Genomic DNA, 19,987 nt, shown 5'->3' with positions numbered 1-19,987 from the left:
CGATGGTCGTTACGTTGGTAAATACAAGCAGGCTGAACGCATCGTCGGCAATTCCTTTTAAAACTTGCGAAATCTTGTCGACCTCAGTCATGTTGGGATCCGCCCTTTAACACAATGCTAAGACGTCTTGAATATAAGTCAAGTGTACGTACGGCCAATTGCTTTCGGGCATCAAGGTGTTGACCGAATGGGTTGCCAAAGAGGTCGCGGAGCAGTTGTTTAAACATTTCCCAGCTTGTGATTTCATGCTCATGGGTCTCAAACCAGATGCGAGGGGTCTTGTCAAGATAGAAAATGACATTCGCAAGCATAACGGTTGGGTCCCAGCCATATTGCTTGCTGACGCGCTCGTACATACTGAGCCACTTGTCCACATTCGCGTTTTCCTCTCCAGTAAAGATACCGGGATCACGAGGTTGCGTTAGGGCGACGTACCGGGTTGCTGTCGTTGCTGAGGTAGGTGGCGAAGCCGTATCCTCACCCGGAGCCATGGTAGCAGACTTAAGGAAGCGTCCACTGCGTAGCTCCGTTGCCAGAAGAGTACCCAGCATTTCCACCAAAATGTTACGTGGAAAATAACAGTAGTCAGTCTACACCAGCCTCAGCGCAGCTGACCGACAACGTCCACTCCTTCACTCTCAGTCTGAGGCACCTTTCTTGGGTATGTCCCACTATGCCCTGTTTGTTTCAGTCAGCTTACATCACGTAACAATATTTTGCAGGTGATTAGGGCACATTGTGTACGTGTTTCTCTCTTCCAAACCGAGCCCCGCCGCACTCCATACGGCTTCTGCCACGAAAGACGCGCCAGACTTGCTAATACACAGACCACCTCTCGGCCTCACGACGACCTTAGTTTCTTCACATGGCAGCGGTGGCATCTTGCTTCCCCTTATAAGGTTTTACTTTACATCTCTGAAGATGTGACGGCCGGGCGTAGGCTCTTGATCATTCGTCTTAGACGCAGGCGTTCCGGCGCCAGCAGCTCTACTGGCTTTCCTCACTTCCGATCGTCTTTTAGTCACCGTAATCCATCCGGAATCCTTGTTATTCTCTTCAGCGTCCCCCGGAGTCTTGGATTATTCATCTTCCATCTCTTAATGTGGCGATAACAAGTCCTTTTATGTTTGAGACGCAGTGTCTGTGCGCCACGCAAACAACGGCGCGGCCGGGCCGAACGGCGGCGTCTGTAGCTGCACAGTCAGCGTCGTCGTCACGAAAGTCACTTATTAATGTACAAATAGTCCACTTACCGGTGTGTATCTTGTGTACACAGCGTCCCAGTGATCTTAGAAGTCCGTTGCGACCCAATTTCGTGTGAATGCGGCTTCAGATAACACCAAGAAGCGAAGAAATCACTGGAGCCGATCGCAACGCGTCCGACCTGCACAGCGCCATCCTTGCCTCCCCACCACGCATGTTATGATCGTCATGTTTGGACCTGTCATTTACCTATGTCGTCCGTTCGCGTTACGTAATACCGAATTTGGTACATTTGAAGCTACCGAAACGGCCAGGAGCGCATCGTGAGCGTTGCATGTATTCATTTTTTCACATGACGTACACGCATCCCATGATTACCACGTTTGTACCAGCCACATACCTTTGTCATCCACTGGCGTTCGTAATACCGAATTTGGTACGTGTGAAGCTAGAGAAATGGCCGCGAGCGCATCATGAGCGTGGCATGTAGTCATTTTGTTACATTACATGCATCTCATGATTATCATGTTTGTACCAGACACATACCTTCGTCATCCATTCACGTCCCGTCATATCGAATGTGGTAAATGCAAAGCTGGCGAAATGGTCACGAGCACATCATGAGTCTGACATGTAGTCAAGTTGTTACATGACATGGATGTCATGATTTTCACGTCAGGCCTGTTGCTTGTGTTCGTTATGCAGTCATGTCATACCATACCAGTTTTGCAACATGTCATTTGAGCAAAACCACCTCAAGAGCGCAACAGGTCCATGAAATGTATATCATGACATTCATGACATCCATGTCATGATTTTCATTTTATGACTAGGCAGTTATGCTCGCCATACAGTCATGTTATGTCATACCAAGTTTGGTATTGATACCATTATCCAAGCGGCCAGTATGATCCACCGCAGTGGTCTAGTGTCTAAGGTACTCGGCTGCTGACCCGCAGGTCAACGGTTCGCATCCCGGCTGCGGCGGCTGCGTTTCCTATGGAGGCGGAAATGTTGTAGGCCCGTGTGCTCAGATTTCAGTGCACGTTAAAGAACCCCAGGTGGTCGAAATTTCCGGAGCCCTCCACTACGGCGTTTCTCTTAATCATAAGGTGGTTTTGAGACGTTAAACCCTACATATCTATCTAAGCGGCCAGGACAGCCCAAAGTCCTAAGCGGCTAGATAGATAGATAGATAGATAGATAGATAGATAGATAGATAGATAGATAGATAGATAGATAGATAGATAGATAGATAGATAGATAGATATGCTCAAACTTGCCGAAGTTCACCGAGAAATGCTTCGCATTTAAAAACCGACAATGCACGAAAAAACTACCCATATCCAGTTCCTGATCGGTGATTACGGAACGAAGCAGTGTGCACCAAATCGCGAATCTTAGGCTTCAATTTCTTTCTGGTTAAGAACCTTTTATTATCGCGACAGCACTTATATGGACACTCTCGGCTGGATTTTGCCGCCAGGGTCGGCGTCGACGTGCGCGTCGGTATCATGCCCCGTATATGTATACGAATCTATATATGCGAAAACGCAAGAGGGAAAAAAATGTAGAAAAACAATTGGCCCCCTGTCTGCATGTAATCTGCAAATGTCGTCCAAATACGATAGTCTTGCGTGTGGAGAGACTGAACAGAACATTTATTTGATGTTCTGCGCAAGAAAATTGGTGAATGGTATTCTGGAGGCGCTGCGTTAGAGTGCATCGAGCATGCCGCGGAGGCGAACGATCGCATCAAGCCGCGTCATGCTTAAGACATGAGCGCCATCTGGCAGTTCTTCTTGGAAAACAAAGTGCGTGGCCCTACGACGGGCGTGCGCACCCGTCTCAGAGGTGATAAGGTGTAGAACGCGAAGTGACAGGTAGGTGCCACCACCTTCTCGTCTTAGCATAGCGTTGGAAACAATCCCCGTTCCGTGCAAGCGTTGCATGGTCAGCGCATTGTGATAGGCGCTACGGTGTTTAAAATTTTTATGTATGTCTTTTCTAGTACAAGACGAACATGCAGAATATATATGTGTTGTTATGATACCACAGATATGCACAATGATTGCTTTTTATTGACAATCGCACAAGTGTAAGCGCTGATCCTTGAGAAACATTGGTGGGCGCTGCGGATGGGGTCAGCCATTCGGAGTATCGGCTGGTGCTTTTTGGAGTACCCGGTTCGTGGTAACGGTGGAATAACAGACAAATGTACAGATATAGAGACAGACAGACCAAAGGTTTTGCGTGGAAGGCCCCTAATAAATACTATTGTCTTTACAACACTCTGTTACGCGGAATTGAGCATGGAACATCAGCGTCGTGAAATCAAGGTGTTACCCACTGAGCCACCCCAGAGCACATCCATCACCCTTCAAATGGCAAGCTACGGATATCTGCCACTTACCGCTGCTCCCGAGTATCTCGGAGGGGAATATTGTTTTCGGCGTTAACAGCAAGAAGGCGCAAAGAGCGCGCGTCGCCACATCATGGGGTGGTGCCTGCTCTATTCTTCTACGCGAACATAGCCCGGCGAGATAAGAGTCCTTGAGAGAGGGACGCTCTCTCACCTCCTATATCTCGCCGTGGCGAGGAGGGGAAGGTCGTACGCCTTGGCTGGCCTCGGGCTTTGCCTTGATCGATTCTGCTGTAGTTATCTGGTGCACAAAGGTCGCTGCAATCATTTCAGTTTCGGTTTGCGAAAAGCGCACTCTTTTCAGAAAGCAAAGTAACCGATGAGACGCCTATTCGCGTGCGTCCATACCTGTGAGTACGTTTTGTGCAACATTTGTGCGTGAGGAATGCGGGGCATGTTTCGATATGCTTTTAATTCTGTGCGTGACTTTTCAATCTGTTGCTATCGAGTTCATTGCTTTGGCTTTTCAGAAACTGTAACTTTTTTGTTGTTGTTATAAACGTATTGTTATGTCGTATGTTTTGATTGATGGATGGTTAAATGTCTGTGCTTTCAAGATTTCGTGACCTTTTTATTTCGTTTGTTCTGGGCAACAGCATTTAGATCGTATCAGACGTTTCAGTTGGTTCCCGTAAACCTATGCTACCTCTGTTGTAGACACTGAGCAGAAGTTTACCAACAATGTGCGGTATTAAGGACCTTCGCTTTTAAAACCAGCAACACTGCCGAACGGTCACAATGCTCCTGACTCTAGATACAGTGCCAGATGACTCTAAGTACGATATGTTTTTGGTGGTGGGTCGAGCAGTACCAATGCCATCGAATGAGAAAAAGACAAAATGACCTTCGCCACTGTGTTGTCCCAGGCCACGCAAAATGCATTAAGTGTTTTTTTTATTTTCCTTGGAGCTCAAAATATGAGCTTACTATTTACGGATCTAGGTATCGTTGGCTACATAATCACCAACTATTATAAGTAACTAAGCAAACAAAAATGTAGCTCATCTTCGTGCTTCTGTATAATGTGCTTGGTTAGCTGTGAAAGACTCTAAACAGAAACATCGCCTCCATATCCACAATGTGAATGATGTTACAGGAGCTTCCTCGGAGGTGCGCGGGTTTTTCTAGGCGAGACGATTTCTGTAGGAAGGCTTGCTAACGAGCCAGTGCATGATGTGTACGTCGAAGGCACCATTGCCGGGCACGTTTCACGGCCGGCACTGCACAGTTTTGGCCACGTCGATCGCCACGTTTACCACCTGCCCCTTTACGTCATCTGACCGGTTCCGTGAGCGAAATGCGTAACGCTCATGAATGGCAAATGTGGAGCTATCAGGCGTTCCTCAACGAGTTTAAGAGCAGATAGGTGATCTCGATTGGGAGGATATTATCCACGTCCGTAATACTTCTTGTAGGAACTTTTAACGCGCTGCCTTGCCTATGAAGCTACGAGAACGAAGCGGATGTACTCGCGAAGAGGAGAGTGCGCAGGCTATGGAAAACCGATGCCTTGGGCGGTGGTGCGCCATTTTATGAACATTGCTGAAACACTGGAGAGGTTACCAGGAGCGACGACCGGGGAAACGTACAATTGCAACATTGATGCATGTGCTGGTGCCACTGGACATGTCTATCAAGCTCCTAAAAATAAGCGCGTGGTCTCCTCTTGTACTGTCGTGTAGCAAGCGGATAGGTGTAAACCATTTCCTTTAGAGAAAAGTCGAACAAATTTTTTCAGTGGAAGTGCAGGTATATCGTGGCCAAAAATATTGAACAAGAATACCTTCTGGAAGCCAACATTGCGACAAGCAGTCACATTGTGTGAGAGTTATAACACGGGTGGTTTCGCAGCTGACATGCTGGCAGTTATTTTGTATCATCGGTGAGACTAGCGCGAAATAGGCAAACTTATGTGTATTTTGGGTCTCCGTGAGAGGTTCGTTAAAATATGGCACATGCACGCGTGAGCGTGAGATCAGTTAAGCACGTGGCATTATATATATATATATATATATATATATATAGGCAGATATGACGGTTGAGTGGCCGTAGCGTTGGAAGTAGTCAAGTAGATCCTCCGTGAGCGGTCACAACGTGGTTTATTTTGACGTTTCAGCCAAATTCTGGACTTCATCAGGATTGACAGTACAGTTTGTTGGTGCTCAGCTTTATACAACCTTAAATCAGAGAGGAAGAGAGTAAGAGCGGTAGGAAAGAAAAATGAAAAAAGAGGTAAGAAAGAAAAAAAGAAAAAAAGAAAAGAAAGGAAAAAAGAAAAAAATCATTGCGTATATAAGCTCGATTGCTCCGGCCGCCCCTTTCACTCTTCTTTCCCTTTCCCCCTCCCTCTCTCCCATTTCTCCTTTACACCTTTAAGATGTCTGCGGTCTGTGTATCCTTCCTTTCACTTCAAATATGGCTGCCTGTGCACAATCGGGAGGCCCCTATGGCACGCGTTATACAGAAGTGGGCAAGAATTGACATTGCACCCGCTTGTCAGCATCTGCCGCAATACGAGGCGCTGAGTAGTTAAAGGCTTATACTTTTTAAAAAAGCTATTTTCCCCCACACCGAACCGCCAGAGCCATGCGGCACCGTCTGGTCGGGAACAATACGTTAGTGAAAGGAAGGATACACAGACCGCAGACATCCTAAAGGTGAAAATGAGAAAACGAGGGAGAGGGGGAGAGGTAGGGAAAAAAGAGTGACAGGGGGAGCCCCGGGGAGTACACCTTATATTCTCATTGTTTTTTCTTTTTTCTTCTTTTTTTCTTTCTCTCTTTCTCTCTCCCTTTCTGATTTAGGTTTGTATAAAGCTGAGCACCAACAAACTCTACCTTCAATCCTGATGAAGGCCAGACTCTGGCTGAAACGTCGAAATAAACCACGTTGTGACTGCTCACAGAAGATCTACTTGACTATCTATCTATCTCTCGGTCTATCTATCTATCGCTCTAATATATATATATATATATATATATATATATATATATATATATATATATATATATATATATATATATATATATATATATATATATATATATATATATATATATATAATGTCAAGGCTAATATTTGGGACGGCCATTATAATACATAAATACAGCCCAGCATAATATAGTAAAGGTAGAACGCAAACAGCGTAAGCGTAACTGCTTTTTCTTATGTAACCTGCAGGCATTCTGAGGAATTCGGAACTAGCAGTTTCCGAGCAAAACAAAAAAAAAAACTCTTTGAAACATATTAAGGCCATTTGAAGAATTGGTGTAGGGCTATACTGAATACATCGTCCTGCCCATAAAATGTGTTTTATGTGAGGTGCGATTACACCAAAATTTCTACTTCATTATTGCACAAAGCTTCATGTAACACGGTGTCCCCGCATGTTTTTTTACCATGCAGTGGTTCCACTTCGCATGATTACCGAAACGAAGCGCATGACATCAAGAATCCGCACTGCATTCGAGGAGGCCTTGCAGTCATCAAGTTGGCTGACTCCAGAAATTCGAGCACTTGCAATCAACAGGTTGACCGACATAACTGTTCACATTGGGAGTCCTGGACAGCGATTAGATTCTGACTACGTCGAAGAATTGTACAGTCAGTATCCGCTAACATATCCGCCCTAGAAATTAATATGCATTCGTGGGAGCATGATGTCAACATAGTGCACCACGAGCTCGCATGTAGCTTGGTCAATATAGCATAAAACTTTTAAATGCATGCTGCGTTGGACAAAATCAATTGAAATCACTTGTAATGGTGGTAACGGTAACAGAGGCGAAGATATTTCACCATTTCATTCGTTATTCAGAAGAAAGAGAGAGTGGTTGTGCTGGTCGTTGCGTCTCAACTCAACAAAATGTATTATATCTCGTATCCCCGGTATAACATGTGTTGCAGTAAAAAAACATGCTAGATTACTTGGAATCCTTCATTATGTGAACACTACAAAAATGCAAATTCATATTAGAAATTGATATTTATTTAAATGTGTAGATGGGGAATCGACTGGGAAGGCCTAAGTAGTAAACCACGGATTGCTCAGCAGGCCGTCTATTTTCACGTTTTTGCACGTGCGAATGTATGCCATCTATTTGTTTGAATTATGGATTATACAAGCAAGAGACATAGTTTTTTAAGAAGAATATGCTGACTTCTGCAACTTATATGCCGTCTTGTTTGCTTAACGAAATCTTGTTTTTATATCCCAAGGTAAAGTTGAAAGGACAACTAGCCCGTGGGTTGTGCTGCATGCACTCTATGAATTTTCTTGTGCGCTGCGGAAATTGTGGGCTGTTTATGCGTTTCATTTCAGTGAAATATCAGCACCACTGCATAAAGCTGAAGCCTGACATTGCTTTCACCACTGGAGCTCTTGAGCTCTTCACTGTAGCTTGCAGCACACAGGCTCATTATCATTGCCTATGATTTCAAATGTCTTAACTGTGCACAATGTTATTTCATGTAATATATACCACTAGGTTTGCGGAACATTATCCGTTTCGTAATTGTTGCTACAACAATAATGTATTGGTACTTCAGAGACCAACCTTAACGTTCACTGTTTTCAAAAGCATGTTGTGAAATTTTATTGAAATGTGCGTTCAAAATTCTTATTCTAACAATGTTTCTCCATTTCGATCTTGGAAGGACCTTGTATGAACAATATAATTTGTCTTCTTTGGATAACGAAATCACGTTATTCGTCTTGCCGAGCACCAGAACATTTAGGGTCTATGACAGCTTATAACAAGCCTGTTTGACTGGAAGCCAAGGGTGCCACATTGCCACTTAAAGTGTGTATGTGCCAATAAGATTAATAGCAGAAGCATGCATTGTGGAGTGGACAAAAGGATGAGAAAGTGGTTGTAAGGAGGCTTGCAAGAAAAAAAAGAGTGAAGGTAAAAACATTGAAGCCCTTGTATAGTGCAGCTTAGGGCGAGCTAAACAGCTTCTTGCTTAGTACACCCGTGTATATACTGTAGCACAGCACTAGCATTGGTAAAATAAAGTGAGGATAAGGCAGAATGCAAAAGATAGGAGGGAGGGTAAATCAGGGTAAAAGCTTGGGTAGTATACTTTAGCAAGGGAATGAGAAAGTAATGTGTTTGTTATGAGTGTCGATTTGTAGGCTATAACTAAGGAAAGGTGAGAAAGAAGAGAAAGAGCACACCAAGACACATGCGTGCACGTTTCATATAGTGTTGCAAAGAGTGGCGAAAATATGGGATGGTGATGAGTAAAGTAATTATTAGGTAGAGATATAGAAGCATTCAAAATAGAAAGAAGGATGCAAGTATAGAAAAAGGAGGTGATGGTATGCTGTGGAATGAAATTGGCCCCCCATCAGCATGTAGTCTGCAAATGTCGTCGAAACACGATAGTCTTGCGTGTGGACAGATGGAACAAAACATTTATTGGATGTTCTGCACAAGATAATCGGTGAATGGTACTCTGGAGGCGCTGCGTTAGAATGCCTCGAAAGTGCAGTGGAGGCAAACGAGTGCATGAAGTCACGTCACACGTGAGAAATGAGTGCCATCTGGCAGTTCCTTTTAAAAAACAAAATGCGTGGCCATGCGCGCCCGTCTCAGAGGTGATAAGCTGTAGAACGCGAAGCGACGGGTAGGTGCCACCACCATCTCGTCATAGGAAAGCGTTGGAAACACTTCCCGTTCTATGCAAGCGTTGCATGGTAAGCGCAGCGTGATGAGGTCCTTAAATTACGGTCCTTAAAATTACTTATGTATGCGTTTTCTAGTAAGAGATGCATATGCAGAATATTTGCGTATTGTTTTGGTGCCGAAGACATGCGCAATAATTGCTTTTTAATTGACAATTGCACAAGCATGAACACTGAACCTTGAGTAACCTTGGTGGTTGCTGCGGATGGGGTCGGCCGTTTTAATTACCCAATGCCGGTAAGAATAGACAAACAGACAAATGTACAGACAGACAGACATACAGACAGACAGACTGACAGACAGACAGACAGACAGACAGACAGACAAAAAATTCTTGCGTTGAAGGTTCCCAAGAAAGATATTTAAAAGCTTATTTACGTTCATCGGCCGATTCCACGTCGGGACCGATAAGCTGAACTTTTCCGCCACGTTGTGGGCCCGTAGGACTGCCCATGGCTATTTCCTTGAGTCCGTACTGCGTAGCACAAAATCGCATTTGGCGATGTAACGTTTTGAACCCGTAACTAAGGATATGTTCTAAACTAGAAATGTCCATGCAAAGCAGGCATGTGTTTTACGTCACAATTTCGGGATAAATTTTATTCAAGGGTGCAGGAGCAAGATATGTACCAAACTGCAAGATGAGCTTACTCTGTGATGACGGATACATTCGCCTCCTCAGAAAAAAAAAGTTCTCAGTAAGTTCATAGTACATCGTTTGGCAATCTTTGTTGTCTAGAAGCTCATCGCCATGCCATTTAGTAGCTACGTGATCAAGGACTCTTCGCGCGGCTGTGTGGGTCGTCTCGTTCAGATTGCACCCTCAAAGGAGGTCTTGTTTAAAAAGAACTCTGTGAGCCTTTGAGGGTTGAGCTTGGTAGTGCCGCTTTCTTGCCAGCTCTGCTGCTAACGCAAAGTAAGCGGTTGTGGAACTGGCTTTTTAAGTGCACTGTTATAGGAAATACATGTATAGTCTCGTCGGGTTCCTACCGTCACCGTTATGCCCTGTATGAAGTCCAAAATGATGATATCCCCCTTCGCACCATATATTTTACTCACCGGTATAGCGTGCGAGTGGGGGCAACAAACGGCGCTGAAATTGAGTATCCGACGAGTTGGCCCATCTCTGTTGCTTGGATGGCCCATGAGTAAAGATCCACTCCACACGCTAGCCCGGCCATGGAATGCTCAAGCAGAGAGGCAACGCAAGCTGGGGGAGGATGGGGAGAAGGCTCGAGCAACAGCTGCAACTCTGATCTTATGGGCGCGGTCACCATCACTATCACTGGCACGCAGTCTCCCACTATCTCGGTAGTCATCACCGTGCAGTTCTATGTTATATGCTCTAAACAGGAAGAGACTATGCGCAAAGTATTCCTTGATTGACCGTATTCTCTCATACCTCTGTTTTGTACAGTTGCGCGATATCGAATTCAAAAGTTTCAGCCACCACGCTCACCTGCATAAACTTACAATTTGTTGCAAATGCATTCATGCTTCACTCTTGTGGTGAAACTGACTTTTTTTCACTGTATCCGAACATGCAGCTCCATCCATTTATGCTGCTATAATTGTTCTTTTTTGGAAAATTCAATTACCAATTCTATAAAGAGCAGTAGTTCTTCACTGGATTTATGGGAATGCTTTTAACGCTGCGTACAACTTATGGCTCTGTACTTTTTCCCGTGCGTTATCCACATACGCGCTGATAAAGTCTTGGGGTCTGCTGTTGTTACGCACATCTTCACTACCAGGTGTGAATCATAGTCACCAATGGATTTATAGTAAGTTTGCTTCTTATGTCTCCCTTTTCATCACCAACCAAGTGCTGAACGTTTAGTAGAACAGTCAATACATCAAATAAAAGATTTTGTATAACAATTTGTCATTGATTCATGGATTGCCTACCGCAGAGATTTTTCCGGACGTTCCGCTGGACCGACTATTTCCCACTTGTATTAAGTATCTTTCTCTCAATACTCGCCTTACTTGGAGTGACCAGAAGACAATCCTGTATGATGAAACCAACGTCAATGCTTATTTCTCGCGAACAGAAGTTGCTGTTTTTATACCGACAGCAATGTTGCATCGTCCATTCTTATATCTGTACGGACCAAACGCATTGAACTATGGTGGCCTTGGAACGGTGAGCACTTGTATTTCTGCTCCATCATTACACGGCACGTTTGCTGAACATTATCAGAATTATTGCTATTCTTAAGATTGTGCAGAACCAATGTTGCAAGGTCTTGCCCTAAAAAAAGCAGTTAGGCGCTTACTTTTGGCACTTTTTCTTCCTTACATTTACACCCTTCATTTCCTCACACTACTTCACAAGCAGTCAAGCCGTGCGGCATGAATGCGATAGTGCTGCTGAGGTGTGCTTCTGACAATCAATAAGGGACGCTGAAAACGGGATTGGTATATGTAGCTTTCCATGTCATGAAGAAAAAGAGAAATGAAGAACAGCACCAACACCTGCTGTCGGCATTAAGCGAAGCTTTAGCTTCAGTGTAGAGATGGGTCGTTCAGTAGAGAGCCGGATTTTTCGAGTGGCTATTTTAAACGTACGAGTGATCCGCGACTGAGTAAAAGTAGACGACCGCTCTTCAAGAGAGACGGCTCACAGAACCCATCCCGGACAGATTAGAGTGTCATTACCAGTGTTTCGCGCACTCTGACTTCGTTTACCAGCCACAAGCTCAGCCAAATAAACAGTTTCATTTTGGACAACGCTATTGTGACTTCGTCAGCATCACGAAACCATGACACCTGGAAGAAGTAGGGGATTGATACCTAGTGCCTTCAATTAAGTTTACATATTCAAGCTATTGTATGGCATACGTGAAACTATTGCGTTGAAAGAAAACAATTAAACTTTGAGATACCGATTCAAGTTGAGAAGGTTAATTATCGAGTGTCTCATGCCAGAGCAAATTATTGAAAGCACAGAGTACATTGATAAATCACGCAATGTCTGAATTATTCTGAATTAGCGTAGTCTTCTTGCTTTATTTAGACAAAAAAAAATTGGCAGATTTCACGTACCTGGGAATCTACATTATGCGAAGCAAGTGGAGGGAACGTGACCGTGTTGCAATTTTTTAAAGACTATGGTCTTTCTTGGGGACCTTCGACGCAAAAGTTTCGGTGCTTCTGTCTGTCTGTCTGTCTGTCTGTCTGTCTGTCTGTCTGTCTGTCTGTCTGTCTGTCTGTCTGTCTGTCTATACATTTTTGTGTTTGTCCACTCTTAATGGCACCGGGAACTTAAACGGCCGCCCCATCCGCAGTGCCCACCAGTGTTGCTCATGATTTAGCGTTCATACTTGTGCAATGGTCAATTGAAAAGCAATCACTTCGCATGCCTGGGGCACCATAAACAACACGTATATAATCTGCATGGGCATCGTTTACTAGAAAAGGTATACATAAGTATTTTTAAGGACCGTAGCGCTTATCTCGCTGCGCTGAGCATCCAACGCTTGCACGAAAAGGCGAGTGTTTCCAACGCTTTGCTAATACCAGATGGCAGTAGCACCTACCCGTCGCCTTGCGTTCTTAGCCTTATCACCGCTGAGACGGGCGCGCACACCCGTCTCAGACCCACGTGCTTTGTTTTCCAAGAAAGCTGCCAGATGGCGCTCATATCTCACGTGTGACGTTACTTGATAAGCTCGTTCGCCTCCGCTGCACGCTCAAGGCACTCTAACGCAGCGTCTTCAGAATAACATTCACCAATTTTCTTGCGCAGAACATCAAATAAATGTTTGTTTCACTCTTTCTCAACGCAAGGCTATCGTGTGTCAACGAAATTTGCAGATTAACATGAAGATACGCGGCCAATTTTTTTATTGAGCAACATATCATTAAATGACACTAAGTATACGTACAAATGTTGCACGCACAGACACTTGTTGAAGAATTGCAGATATATGTATAAGCAGTTGTTTGCACTTGCTCAATGATGCCATCTAAAACATGAGCATCAGCAACATCAGAAGCTGATATGAAGCGCTGATGCTCGAGAAAATGCTGACCATTGACATTGCTACATAAATCAACTTCAGCGCATGACAAGTAACCCCAATTGACGTTAACGCGAAATCATGACTGTAATAAAGAAGTACGTATTTAATGTTCATAAAATTGGGTAGGCAGCACTGCAGCCACTACTGACGTTTCACGAACATTAGCGTCTATTTGAAAAGTATCCCCGAGACTTGGCCTAGCCAAGCGGTAAAATGCTTCATTCCCACACAGAATGCTTAGGTTCGATTCCAGCTAGGACCCTGACATTAGATTCTGATGTCAGATATTTCTTAACGCTCGCGCGTTAAAATTGCCCATGTTTGTTCTCGTTGTTCTTTGGTAGATACTAAAATGTCAATCACCTGTGGCGTATACCCGCATACCAGTGGCACATACTTGCCCGTGGGTATCGGCCACTGTCTGGCGGGAAGTACTTGACGGCGTGCACGACGGGATTGTGACATTATTCATGTCTTGACCATCGTGTCATACTCGTCAAACTTCTTGCTTTCTCGTGCTAATTTTGATTCACACCAAGTAAAGGGGGGGGGGGGGACCACGAGAGCACCGAAACTTAAGCGGCTAGATAGATAGATACGCTCAAAGTCACCGAAGTTTGCTAAGAAATGCTTCGCCTTTAAAAAGTTGAAGTGTCTATTCGGCACACATCTCATAGGTACCTAAGTTATTTGTCGATTGTCGCTTTACAATTTCCCAATTTTAAAAAGTATGTAGCTATTCAGTCCTGTTCTGCAATACTTTTGGCCTGCAGTTTTTCAAATGCCGTGAACTCTATAAATTTTCTTTTTGGTTAATCAATATGTCTACTTGCAGCCCATACTAAACTCTCTTAAAAACGTTTTTATGTGATGACATTCAGGTTTTTGAGTGTATGTGTTTTCGTGTTTTTTAGTCCTTCACTGATATTGTCACTTTCTATGATTGTTTTGTTCTCTTTTCATCGCAGTAATCACTACTGTTGTATCGTCTCATTACCATTTTAGTTTTGTACATACTTTATTTGCTAAATAAGTGTAGGTGTAAATGTTAATGTTTTCTTTCGGTATTGCTCCTGCTGCTAAATGCTGGAGTCAGAGGCTACCATGAGGTTATTAAAGCCTTGAGCCTGTGTCTCTTCTTGGGATACCTGAACAGAAAACTGAGCTGAAATTGAAGGTCAAATGCCGACTGTGTCTCAAAATACAACCAAAATGGCGAAAAATTTTCCGTTTATTTTTTCGCAACCTGTATCACCAGCCTAGTCAACATCTGGCATATATATCAAGTGCATAATAACTCACCGCATTGATCATCAGCGCCAATTCAGCTGTTTGCGTGTTACACCTTGTGTTTCCAAGAATCACTCATATATCTCGTACTTCACGTGGTTGAAACATGCCTCCGGCTGATATTTCGTCTATTTTTAACAATGAAAACATTCATAACGCATTAGTCAACATTGATAATTGCAAACATTTCTATAAACTGATGTGTCGTGTATGTTCATATGGTGTGCTGTAATAATGCTGTCAATCCCCTCATGCGAATATATATGTACCTGTAGCCTTGCTTCAATTCTGTGTTTTACATGCTTAGTGAAACTGTATCATACGCAAATAAGACTCTTTTCATTTTAGTTAACCGAACTTCACTTTCTCGCTGTGCACAATTTCTACATACTTGGCTATAGCATTACATGACTTGCGAACATTCCACTAAACGTGGTTATGTTATCTATGTCATTTCTCACTCCTTTTCAACTATTACTCCTGTGCACCGCCCCCTTTATAATGTCGAAGACCACTTAGGATACGCTGTCAGTTATTTGCTGTCTATTCGCACTTACTATTGTTAAAAAATCCACAAACAGATTTGTATTAACCTATTGTTCTTATTATAAATAAAAAGACACAGATCTGGTGCAAAGGTGAAGCAATGAATGCGATAGCAACAAATTGGAAAGTCACGCGCAGATTGGCAAACAGATCTAAACGTGCCTCGCTTTCTCACGTACAAATGAGGCATGAAACGTACTCACAGGTACAAACGAACGCAAATAAGCGTCTCAGTTGTCACTTCGGTATGCCTTAAAAGCGCAGCCTTTTCGCCAACGGAGACTGTGCAACAATTGCAGTGACCTTTGTGCACCCCGTAACTACAACAGAGTCGTTCCCAGCCTAACGCCAGTTAAAACGTATTATCCTCGCCACCCGGAGATAAGGGCGCGTGAGGAATCGTACACTCACCTCCTTTCCATGGGCCAAAGTACGCGTGAGAGATGAGAGCCACCACGCGCTTGTTTCACCATCTTGCTGATAAGGCTGAAACACAATAGCCCCCCCCCCTTTCCGAAATGCCCGCCAACAGCGGTAAGTGGTAGGTATAAATAGCGTGCCGTTTTTACGTTGAAGGAGGTACCCCTCGACGTGGAGGTCCCACGCTTGATTCCGCACACTTGAGTTTTTTCATGGATTTTTTCTTTCTTGTGTTTTATTAACACACACACACACACACACACACATATACATATATATATATATATATATATATATATATATATATATATATATATATATATATATATATATATATATATATATATATATATATATAGACAGGCATGGTGGTCGAGTGGCCGTAGCGTAGCATATAGTCCAGTAGATCCTTCGTGAGCGGTCACAACGTGGTTTATTTCGACGTTTCGGCCTAGAGTCTGGCCTTCATCAGGATTAAAGGTACAGTTTGTTGGTGCTCAGCTTTATACAATCTCAAATCAGAGGGAAAGGAAAGAGAAAAAAGACCGAAAAAAAGAAAAAGAAAAGCAAGAGACAAAAAAGAGAAAAAGAATATAAGGTGGACTCCTCTAGGGCGCCACGCTTCCACTCTTCCTTCCACTTCCCCCTTCATCTCTCTCCCCTTTCTCCCCCTCACCTTTCTGATGTCAGCGGTCTGTGTATGCTTGCTTTCACTAACGCATTATTTCCGACCAGACGGCACCTCCTGGCACTGGCGGTTCGGTGTGGGGCAAAAAAGAGCTTTTTTAGGAAGTTCTAAGCCTTTAACAACTCGGAGTCCCGACAACCTTTCTTCGTAGAAGGAGGGGTGCCGCGTATTGCGGCAGAGGCTGGTAAGCGGGCATTTTAGAAAGTTTCAAGCCTTTAACTACTCGGTACCCCGTCAACATTTCGTCGTAGAAAGAGGGGTAGAGGGGTGTATATATATATATATATATATATATATATATATATATATATATATATATATATATATCGACGCCGACACGGGCGGCGAAAATCACCCGAGTGTCCGTTTCATTGCCATCGCGAAAGTAAGGACCTAGCGGGCTGCATATTTCCGATGCCAGTGCTTTCTAGCCAGTAGAAGACGGCGTTTACGAAGTGCAGGCAAATCGCTGCTGTGCAGTTCGTACCGATCTAACAATATATAGGTGTAACTGCCAACATTTGTTTCTTTTCACTCATAATTTTTTATCCATTGCAGACAATCGGTCATGAATTTATGCACGCATTTGACGTACGGAACACGATTCCTTCTTTTTGGCACACGGAGAGCATCAAACAGGAATACACTGATAGGGCGATCTGCTTGCGGAGGTCCCACAAATCAGTGGTGAGTGAAAAAATACTTGTAACAAATGCTCAAAACGGTAGAACGCTTAATTTATATAAAGGAGCCATGCCACAGTCACCCAGAAATTTCAAACTGTCCACTTTGTTTTTTTGATATCTATATTACTGAATGTATAGATAAATTCTGCTGATATATTTCCTTTTATTTCAGTTGACATCATTTCTTCAAGTTCTCATATAAATAGTGCCCAATATAACAACATCAAATTATATGAGCTCTTATATTACCATTTTCTTCGTTCATTCATAGTGAGGGCCTCTCTTCAGACAGACTTGATGCTTTTGGTTAGTATGTTCGGGAAGATCGGTTAGCTGCAAACTGGTAATTATATCATATGATACGTGACGCCAACAAGCAGCAGAGCGTTCCATAGTCACTTTCATGGCAACTAGCGGCGGTGACTAACACTTCGAGGCTTACATTATCATATATGCGTAGCAAAGTGGGCAAAGGACGACCACCGCGGTAGCTGAGTAGCTAGAGCAACCGACGTGTTACAAGAAGGTCATAGTTTGTGCCTTTGCCACCAGCAAGTTATCTTTTGCTCAGCATTATTTCTTCGCATTTCCAATGAATCTTATATACTAAAAAGTTTCTTATGTTTTCGTTTGGATCGTTCGGTTACTTCTCATTTATTGATATTTTGTCTAACAAAGAGAAGAAATAAGCCCGTAAACTTTCCATCAGCCCTCTTATTCAAGCAGATGTGTACCATCTATATCCTGTAATTGTGTCACCTATTTTTGTTCCTCACAACAAACAAAGCGTGATGTTAATAAGGGCTTTCAGCTTTTTGCGCTTCGTTCCCCGTTCTACCTCAAACGTTCAACGTTACTGAAACGCAGCGCACGTTTTTGGTTTTAGCCAAGGGTCATTCAGTCAGCGCATTCGCGATGCCGCCGGTGCAATAAAGTTGTTCTAAAAGAAAATAAACATAGTTCTCAACTTTTAGCAAGATATAAACTCATGTTTTAAAAAAGTGTGAATTTATTCATTGTTTGACGCATGAGCATTTACTTTTTATTTTTTGTAACTATCACTTGCCGCTGGACTACTTCAAAGCCGTGAAGGCAGCCCAAACGCGTTTCAAACGCCATGCCCCGAGGCAGCGCGTTCACCGCTTCAAATCAAACTGAAAAGATTTACTGAATAGGCGGAAGAGTGGCTGCTGCTTAATTATTGTTACATAAAATCGCTTACTATCGAAGATTCGTGAAGTCTCTCTGACAGAAGCACTAATGAAGCATCTCGACACGCTTCTCCTAATCTCAAATGTCGGCTCTAGATTGTGTCGTTCAACTTCACCCCACATGCACGGATTCTCAAAGAAATTGGCTATGACGACTTCTAGGAGGAGGGGCAGATCACTGGGTGGCTTGAAGTGCCGCCGGTGCTTGCATGTTTGCTGAACAAGCACTGCGTATCCCGAACAGCGCGGACTCGCGGCATAGCAGGCTGGCATTTCGGTCGTTTCTCCTCGCATAACGTGATCATGCGCATGATGCGACAGTCCGCTCACACGCTCAGCGCCTGAACATAGAGCGCATGCGCAGTGGTGCAATCAGCGACTGGCTGAGCGGAGTGAGAGGTGGTATACGATCAGCTTAAAGTCTCTAATAATTCAATTCATTAAACGGCAGACTCTCACCTGATAAGGTTACTGGTGCACACCTAGTCATCGTAACATGCGGTTCACTTGTCACACTTTGCCGCACAGAGCTGTTTATTCACGATTTAATTTACTTTGGCACTTTGTGTGACCCGAGGAGCAGCGAACGTAATGAGTCATTAGTACCATAGGGCGTACTGCTGTGCTAATTTCTCATTCGCCAGCTAGTTTAAATGAACCAGCTTCAGAATCTAGCTCGTAGATGACGCTGTACAGTTAACTCGTTACAAGAAGTGTTTCTTTTTCTTTGTAAGAGTATCTACTTGGTTGTTTAGACCAATCTTGGCATGTAAATAACCTACAAAACGGAAGTTCGTTCTTTAGTTTTTGTAATGAAATTGTCCCTTAGGGTAATTGCATCAACATAAGCGTGCCGATCGTCAAAACACACGCTGACTTCATCTGATGACTGCAATTGAAAGAAAAGAAATAAAGGAGAAACGTGAATGCAAGTAAACTTTCTTGCATGGCATAATAATATTAGGATTTTCCTGTCCTAAGAGCTGTGTGTTTATGAGCCACTCTGCAGTTAAACGCTCTGAAAATTTGAAGATTGTAACCTTAATTAAAATTAAGCTGAGAAAGTGCACGTTCTTCACTGCAACCGTAGCGGCTGGTATGGAAGCCCCGACTTTCGGTACAGTAATGTTGTGCCGAGAGCACGGTACTCTTGTGTAGGCTTTATTGCACATGTCAAGCAATGATATTGATCAATAACTTTGGAGCCTGTCTTAAGGAGGTACGCTAGAGTAAACTCCCAGAAAAGGCGAATTTCCCATTTTGACACCAAAACATCCACATCCACGTTCCGCGCTTCTACAGGAGCGAACCTGTAGGAGCGCGATGTCGAGCGGTAGTCCCAAGCGTTGTCAATGCTGCGCTGAAGTGTGCCGCGCGCCCTCTCGCGTGAGAAGTTTACGCACGCAAAACTTTATTTTTCTCAAATTGCGCATTTTAGAAATTTTCGAACTCGACTGCACCTTCTCTTAAAAAGTATTGAATCGATTTTCGATGAAAGTTTGTATGCATGAACTATAACAGTTTGCAAACAGTCTGAATTGAAAAGTGCTTGTTTAGTAAAAAGTGAAGCTTTTTAAATTTATCCAATACGCACCTTCTGTGGCCTTGTAAATGCAGTAAATTATTATTTTTTACAAGAACTTCATAGAAAATGTAATATTGATTTAGTTTATATGCAACCTACGACTCTACATTACCATGGCTGAACATATATTTATTCCGAAAAGTTGCAGAGAAAAGGTACATTGACAGGCGAACAATCCTTAGAATTTGAGGGTGGGTCATAGGAAAGAAATGCAGCCT

The sequence above is a fragment of the Rhipicephalus microplus genome, chromosome 3, assembly GCF_043290135.1.
Source record: "Rhipicephalus microplus isolate Deutch F79 chromosome 3, USDA_Rmic, whole genome shotgun sequence".
Lineage (NCBI taxonomy): Eukaryota > Metazoa > Arthropoda > Arachnida > Ixodida > Ixodidae > Rhipicephalus > Rhipicephalus microplus.
This window is presented reverse-complemented; position numbering follows the sequence as displayed.